Genomic DNA, 7713 nt, shown 5'->3' with positions numbered 1-7713 from the left:
CATATTTGGACGAGAAGGTGGAGCTGACCCTAACGCTAGCTGCTAGCTCCGACTCCTTAGAGGGTATTTTAGTACAAACTAATGTTGTACAAGACCAAAATGTTACAATTAACTCTCATGAACTGAAAACACACTGAAGTAGCAACGGCTATGGCTACGCCTATACTCTGTGAATCTTACGCCATGGTTACATTACCTAACCATGTTATGGCTGTGGTTGCGACTCGTCTGTGACGGTACCCATCTGTCACATGCAGCCACACCCTTATTTATGCATAACTTTAAACCTTAATAAAATTTAAACAGGTGAGTTACATAAAAATTCACCCCCCACACAGTTGTCATGAAAGGGGGAATTAGCTATAGAGACCAAAACTGTTTTTTGTACCAGGCTGTAAACATGTTTATTTCTGCTGTAAAGTTGGGCATTTTAACATGGAGGTTTATGGGGATTGAATCGCTTTTGGAGCCTCAAGTGGCCATTTGAGAAACTGCATTTTTTGGCACTTCCTCATTGGCTTCATTTATCAGTCCTAGAGGTTGCTGCTTGGTTTTGGCTCAAAACTTCTTTATTATGGTGCACAGAAGCACTTTTTTCTCTGGATTTTTTTTTCTGGTCCATTATCAGCCTGAAAAATGCATTTTTGCAAGTCCTCAAAATTAATTGACAAAATACATTGTTGGCCCATGCCCTCCATGTTTTCTGATCCAACCTCCTCCCTACGCAGACTCTATCACTCTGTAGAGAGCTTAAGTGACAAACATCTTTTACCATGAGCCCAAGACCACCACGGGTTAAACGTCACCACTCAACAGAAGAGGCAAGTCCACAGGTGAGTCAAGCGGCTGTAATTAGCTCAGACAACTCTATAATAACAGCAGGACAAGGAAGACTGGATGATATAGTTTTTAGACAGCAGATACTACAACAAAAACAATGGAAAAAGTGATGTCATTGGTGAATTTTATGGATATGGACAAAACTAAGGAAAGACGCGAATGATGTGCATACACTCAAGGAGAGTGACATCACCGCAGCTGAAGACTTGATTAAGTTACTCGGACCAGTGAAAAGTGCCACCACCATCATTGTGTGAGGAAGATCAGTCCACTGTGTCTATCATTGCACCACTTAAAGCTAAACTGCTGGAGCATTTCAGTATCTCAGAGGAAGACTCCATTTTAGTAACAGAGATGCAGCAGACTGTGGCCAGAGAGATTGAGCAGTGATATGTGGATGATGTGCAGCAAGTCCTGCACAGAGCATCTGCTTTAGACGCAAGGTTCAAGATGCTGCCATTTATAAGTGAAGAGGAGAGAGATGCAGCTTTCCAGTGTCTCATACGTGTGGCTGCAGAGCTGCGGAACCAGAGAGTAAGAACATATATTTTGTCTATTTATAGTCATGTTTTAGAAATGCAAACATTGTTCATGAATAATATATTCATTACTTCTATTAGTGTTGAAACACTTTCCATTTGCTATTGTGTGTGTGTGTTTTTGTTTTAATAATCTATGGAATGACACAGTCGCAACCTCCTCACTCATCTGGTGACCAAGCTTCTGATGATCAGTCTGTCTTGGTGCCTGCGTCTCAGGCTTAAGCCACTGAAGTGAATTAATAATCAGCTAGTACGTGTTTGGAGTGCATGAAAGACATATTTTGTCTTCTGAAATAATTAAGTCTTGTGTTCTGTGTCATTTTAGAATATGTTCCTGCTTCCAAGAAGGTGAAGGCACTTGAAGGTCTCTTTGGTGACACCTTCTGCACTGTGAAGCCTAGCCTGACTGTCAAGACCTCCAGAGAGCTAGCCCATGCTGCAGTAGCCTGCATCTTTGATACTAGGAGGTAATGTGGTAGAGTGGTGGAAAAGTCAACAGACTGAGCTTCCTCTCCTGGCAAACCTTGACAAAACATACCTTTGCATTCCTGGTACTAATGTACCTTCTGAATGTGTATTTAATACTGCAGGTTCTGTTCAGAACCTTGTGAACATGTCAATCTGTTGTTTTATTTTGAAGAAAAACCTCTCAAAAAGAAAAACATTGAAGGACATACTTGACTGTTGCACAGATCTCATATAATAGAGGCCAATGAGCTGTCATCAAACTACTGGTGATTATATGCAAAGGACTTTGTTAAAGTATTGTACAATGAAGTGGATCGCTATGATGCAGGAAGACTGTACTGCATTTGCACTTAAAAGTATAGGTTAAGTGGTGACCTTGGCCATTACTAAGCTCTAACTTAAAAATACAGTATATTGTTTATGAGACACTAAATATCCTGCTTTAATGTATGAAAAAATGGGAACTTTAAGTTCTTTCAGTTCTGTTTCATAGGATGTGAACAATGTAAAGCTCAGTATCTCTAAACCACTGAGCACACAGAGAGAACCTGGTAAATCCAAGGCTATGACGTGACATGAGAAATGTGGCACTTCATAGTCAACAACAGGAGGTCTGTTTTTACTCTTTTTATTAAAAAGAAGAGATTGTTTTTCATTTAAATGTCTGGAAGAACTCAGTAATAAAATTGTCAAATTATATTCTGGTTGTTGTTTTGTGAGTTGATATAAATATAACTGGTTGTGTTAAATGGGGATATTATATCATCTCATCAATCACAGGCAACTGAATTGAATCAAATAGAAATCATATTGTTGCAGACTTTGTGATATCAGCAAATATCGTATCGTTGTCCAAAAAAAACGATATATCACATCTTGATGAAACATGTTTACACCCCTGGTAGCATACAAAGGTAAAGGAGAGGTTGCCTACATATTGAATATTGCAATCTCTGAAAATGTAATCAAGCAACATCAAATATTGCTCGACAAAGACCTTGAAAGTCAAAACCATCTATATCATAGAAGCTAAAACAATGTGCCTTCATTTTTCCAGACATGATCTTGGTATTCTCCAAAGATCACGGCTGCCATCTACCAATCATCTTGCCAATCATCCAGATCCAGATTGAACATTTTTACAATCATTTTCTGTTATTGAAAGAATCAGTTTATAGGACTGTGCAGCCTTGACGGAGGTGTGTGCTCTCTGAGTGCTCTCTTGTTGTTGAGTTTTAAAGCCGTGATTGAAGCACAAATAAGACGCCCCAGGTGTTTTTGAGAGGCACTCCCCTCGTCCTGCTTATCAACTCTTTAGAGCATAATGGCTTTGTGAAGTGTGCTTGGGCAGTAATGGCAGCTGTAACCTGAATACAATTTGGCTGTGTGGGGGATATCATCTTTATGATCATATTTTCAAAGACGGCTGCGTGTTATGCCGCGCTTCTTAAATCTTTCCGCCAATATGCTCAGTGTCATAAAGAGGTGCGTCTCCCCACTCCCATGTCATAAAAACATGGAGATTTTACTTTTATGTACTGAAAGGAGACAATTATTGGGTTAGAATAGAGGAGGGTGAGGATATAACCATGGCGGATTACAGACACTGTTTGAATATAAAGACAGGAAATCTATACAACAGTATGACAAGGAAGGCCTAAACAACAAACCTTGTATTATAACTGCACTCTATATAACTGATGTAATGTGATGTCATATTAGTTGCTTGTTTATGTAGTACAGAATAAGATACCATGTGTAGGATTTTCTGTGGAATTAACTCAGTTGACACGTTCTAATACCAAAATAAATAAATACAAAAAAAACCCCCCAACTGATATCGCAAATGATGGCCAACTGATCTGCTTTATGCTTTCATTTAGTCCAATTTGAGAATTCTCAAGCATCCTTTCCCATGAAACATCCCCTCCATAAAATGGTAAACAGCCCAGTTACACATCAAAAGTATCTGGGAGGGGAGATAATGAAATATGCTAACAGAAACCCACTCACAGAGGCTGGGGAATTAACTGATGGATGGTTTGACAATTTATTTCATTATGAGCGTACGTACAATATTTGCAGCACATTCTCTCAGGGAGGCCTTTGAGCCCCACTGAGTGGCCAAATTGTACTGGCCAGGAGAGTGATTGTGTGTCCTTTCATCTTGTAATCACATCATGAGAATGATTTCTTCAGAATACAGCAAAAAAAAGTTTGTAATGCTCGATAGGTGCTCCTGAAGTACAGCATGGCGTTCAATGACTACTTCATGTCATTCCAAAGTGTCAGATATTCCCATCATCTTCATGATCTTTGGTAAATATGTATCTAGCCTCTAGATGGATCTCTATGACTTAAAATGTATCCTGACTCTGAAATATACTGGACTCCACTACCAACAATTTTTTTTTTTTTTTTTGCTGCAGCACTAACAGTTGGTGTTGTTTTGAGTCTCCTACATTCCTACATTCCTATAGCAGAGAGGTCTAGAAATATGAGCACCTGTAGAGATATTTCTCAGGTCTGAAATGAATCCTCGCAACGTTGAGTAATGTCCTTCAGTTTTCATCAGTTGTATGCTTCTCTTCTGCACTGAACTGTTTTTATTTCAAAGTTGTCGTTTTTTTTTCTTTTAACAAATGCCTTTGACTTGTGAAAGTCCACAAAGAATGTGAGACTGTGCTGAATGCTTTCAAAGACCACACTAATCAACATAATTGGCAAAAATGTTCCATGACAGTAGTTTCACTGAGTAGAAAACCACTAAATATGCTAATTATTTGTTTTTGTCCTGTCAAGCTTTGCTTTTAATCGATTGATTAATTACTAATCAAGGTAGGCTCCCCATATGCGCGCTGTCCGACCCTCAACGCTCTTTAAATTATGCACCTGTATATGTACATGTCTGCTTGTGCATACTGTAAATCACTTGCCCCCTCTACAGTGCGAGGCCTCAAGAGAGACTGTGTGTGCATGCATTAGTGTGCGTGTCACTAACCATGTCCCGCCTCTGTCTGAGATCAATTAGACCTGTGCGCCTGCGAGCACAGGAAATTTTAATTATGCCTGCAGATGTCGGCAGCGCGGCGCAGAGGCTGTCAGCTGGCTGAGAAAGCCTCGGAGGCACGTACTGTATTTAAGGGGACTCTCTTAGCCCGTGATACAGCCATTAGGGCTGTGCAGCGTCAGGGGCGGGAGAGGGAGAGAGAGAGAGAGAGAGAGAGAGGCCGGAGCCGCAGTCGTGACTCAGAGATGTTGGCGGTCATCAGCGGGAACGTCTTTTTTTGACACGGGACGGGTTAAAGACCACGTCACTCTGTTCAGATGTCAGATATCAAACGGTTAAGTGATGACACACACACACGCACGGAGCTTTCTGATTTAAATCAAGATGAAAAATGTCTTGCATCATTGCAACTAAACATTAGAATCAACTGTGTGCTCTGATTAGTATAATAGTCCTCATTAACGCCTCATTAGCACAGAGTCCCCATTTTACATCTGTAAATACCATAGATTGGGAATTTTACAGCCAAGTCATGTACTTTGCCTTTCCATATATCAAACCTTCTATTTACTACTAATTAGTGCTTGCACGGCACTCCATTCTAATTGCCCTGTTTGATGCGTAGCAATGAAAAGGAGAATTTAAATTCAAAGGCAAATTTGTTTTGGATGAGTAAAAACTAAAGAAGAGGCTGAATTTCTGTTCTTCAGGTCATGAGTGTGAAGTAAAGTGTGAAATGATGGTGCAAGGAGGTTGTGGTTAGCTCTTCATTTTGAGGCAGTGTTTACAGATTCGCAGCTGCCCTATTTGGATGGAGGATCTTCCCGGAGAAAGGCGAAATTAGCGAAAGAACACTCACTTTGTTATCGTGGCTGGGTACAAGGTAGGCTGAGGCGCTGCCAAGAGAGCCTGGCAAAGCCTCGTTGTGCGAGGATGTAAAAGCATACACATAAAGACGAGGGATGCATAAGTGGCTGGAAAGTTTTAATTCCACCAATCTGTGGAGAATCGCTGTGTTTGTGCCTTTTGTTTACGAGAGCCAGAGGGAGTAAGGCTAGCTTAGCTTCCCAGATACGCCACCTTGTTTTCTGTCACACACACTCACACAGCGACTGCACACAGCCCGACTCCACAAAAGCAATCTAGGTCATCTTTCATCATCTGGTTCTCCTGCTCAGGCAGAAGGGATGAGCTCTGAGTTAAGTGGACACAAAGTGTGTGCAGAAAGTCGGCGTGCAAAAGCCGAAACAGTGAAATCCAACTAGTGGGTGCAGCTAATGACAGTACATACTGTCGCGATGGCATTACATTAAATTATCTGACTATATTTAGCAGGAAGAGAAACGCTGCTGGCTCTGAGATGTTTCTCTTTCTATGCGAGATGTGTGCGGGTTTCTCTTAAATTTGTGCTCTGATTGAAAAAAAGATGAGTAGCTGGCGAGATGTAACATCAGAATACTGTAAGATGAGTCAGATAGTGGAGCAGAACACAATACCACTACCTATAATGATGCCAACAAGTGAAATTATCCTCATATGATCACTATTCTCCTCTACATGATGTTGTTATACTTGTGGTTTTGATCATACTCGCTAAAAATAATCACCGGCTACAGTCATTTGTTCACTCCGAGTTATGAAAAAGACAACAGAACAAAGAGTGTCACAACTTGTACAATATGTCACTTATATAAGGTCTTAGCCATCTGCAAAAAGAACTGCTGTTTAAATAAGAATTCTTTTATCTTAACCCGTGTGTCTAACCCTGCCGTATATTTCAAACATCCTATTAATTAAGTCAGAGAACTTGTGCCTCATATTATGTTCTTTGCTTTGTACATGTTTAATCTCACATATACAGGGAACGTAAACACAATCTGTAACCTTGTCACAGTGAAAACCCAATAATTCAATATGTGAAAGTAGATTAAAACATTTGACAAATTTACAGTGTAAATACGTTTTCAGGAGCGGTAGAAATTCGCTGGCATCTGCTTGCAATGTCGAGATAAAAACACACTCGCTTTCCATCTCCAGCGCTGTAAGTAAGATTCATGTATGATGTAGTTATGCAACCTAAGATACAGTGACACGCAGCGATTCTTATTTAGTATAAAGTCATGACTTACAGCAAGAAACAGCAAAGAAATACACTGAACTAACACATAAAGTATCTCAGCCAGAAGAGTTCAAATACATTTTTTTTAAGGCTAAACCTAAAGAGGTCTATTCAACTCCACATGTCAGCAGCCTGAAGGAACTTCATCCTGAGATGTTTGTCCAGTTTGAGCTTCTGCCATTAAATGAAAAAGGTGAATTTCCAAAACATTGACAATACAGTCATTTCCTCACCACTGTAACAATAGTGGGTCACATTTAAAAGCATGCCAGATATCAGTATTAGTCACCCTCTTATATGTCCTACATATCCCTTTTGCTAAATATGTGACTGCTGTTTGTCAGAGTATGTAATCATGACTGTTCTACATGACGATATTATATAACTCAGCAGTTTGATTTTTGACTGTTGCACCTGCAGTTTGAGCACAGGTGATCTGTCCTCTTTGAAGCTCAGTCTCTCATGTATGAAAACTCTCTCAACTACTTTCTGGTTTTTTTATTTTTACACCTGACAAATGTGTCAAATTGGCATTCAACATAACCTGACCCACCTTTGGAGCTTTTTTTTTTTTTTTTTTTTTTTTTTTAAATCATGAACACAGAGCGCAAACCCTTTTTCCCATGAGGTGTTCCCATTATTCTCCAAACTCTTGTCTTTGTTCCAATCTGTGCTGAGCAACATTTCCACAGTTACCATGAGTGTTCGCCACACAAACACATACTTTGAAGCTT

Source organism: Thunnus albacares, chromosome 15 (genome assembly GCF_914725855.1).
Source record: "Thunnus albacares chromosome 15, fThuAlb1.1, whole genome shotgun sequence".
Classification (NCBI taxonomy): Eukaryota; Metazoa; Chordata; class Actinopteri; order Scombriformes; family Scombridae; genus Thunnus; species Thunnus albacares.
The sequence above is the reverse complement of the archived record's forward strand: the minus strand, read 5'-3'. Positions refer to the sequence as shown.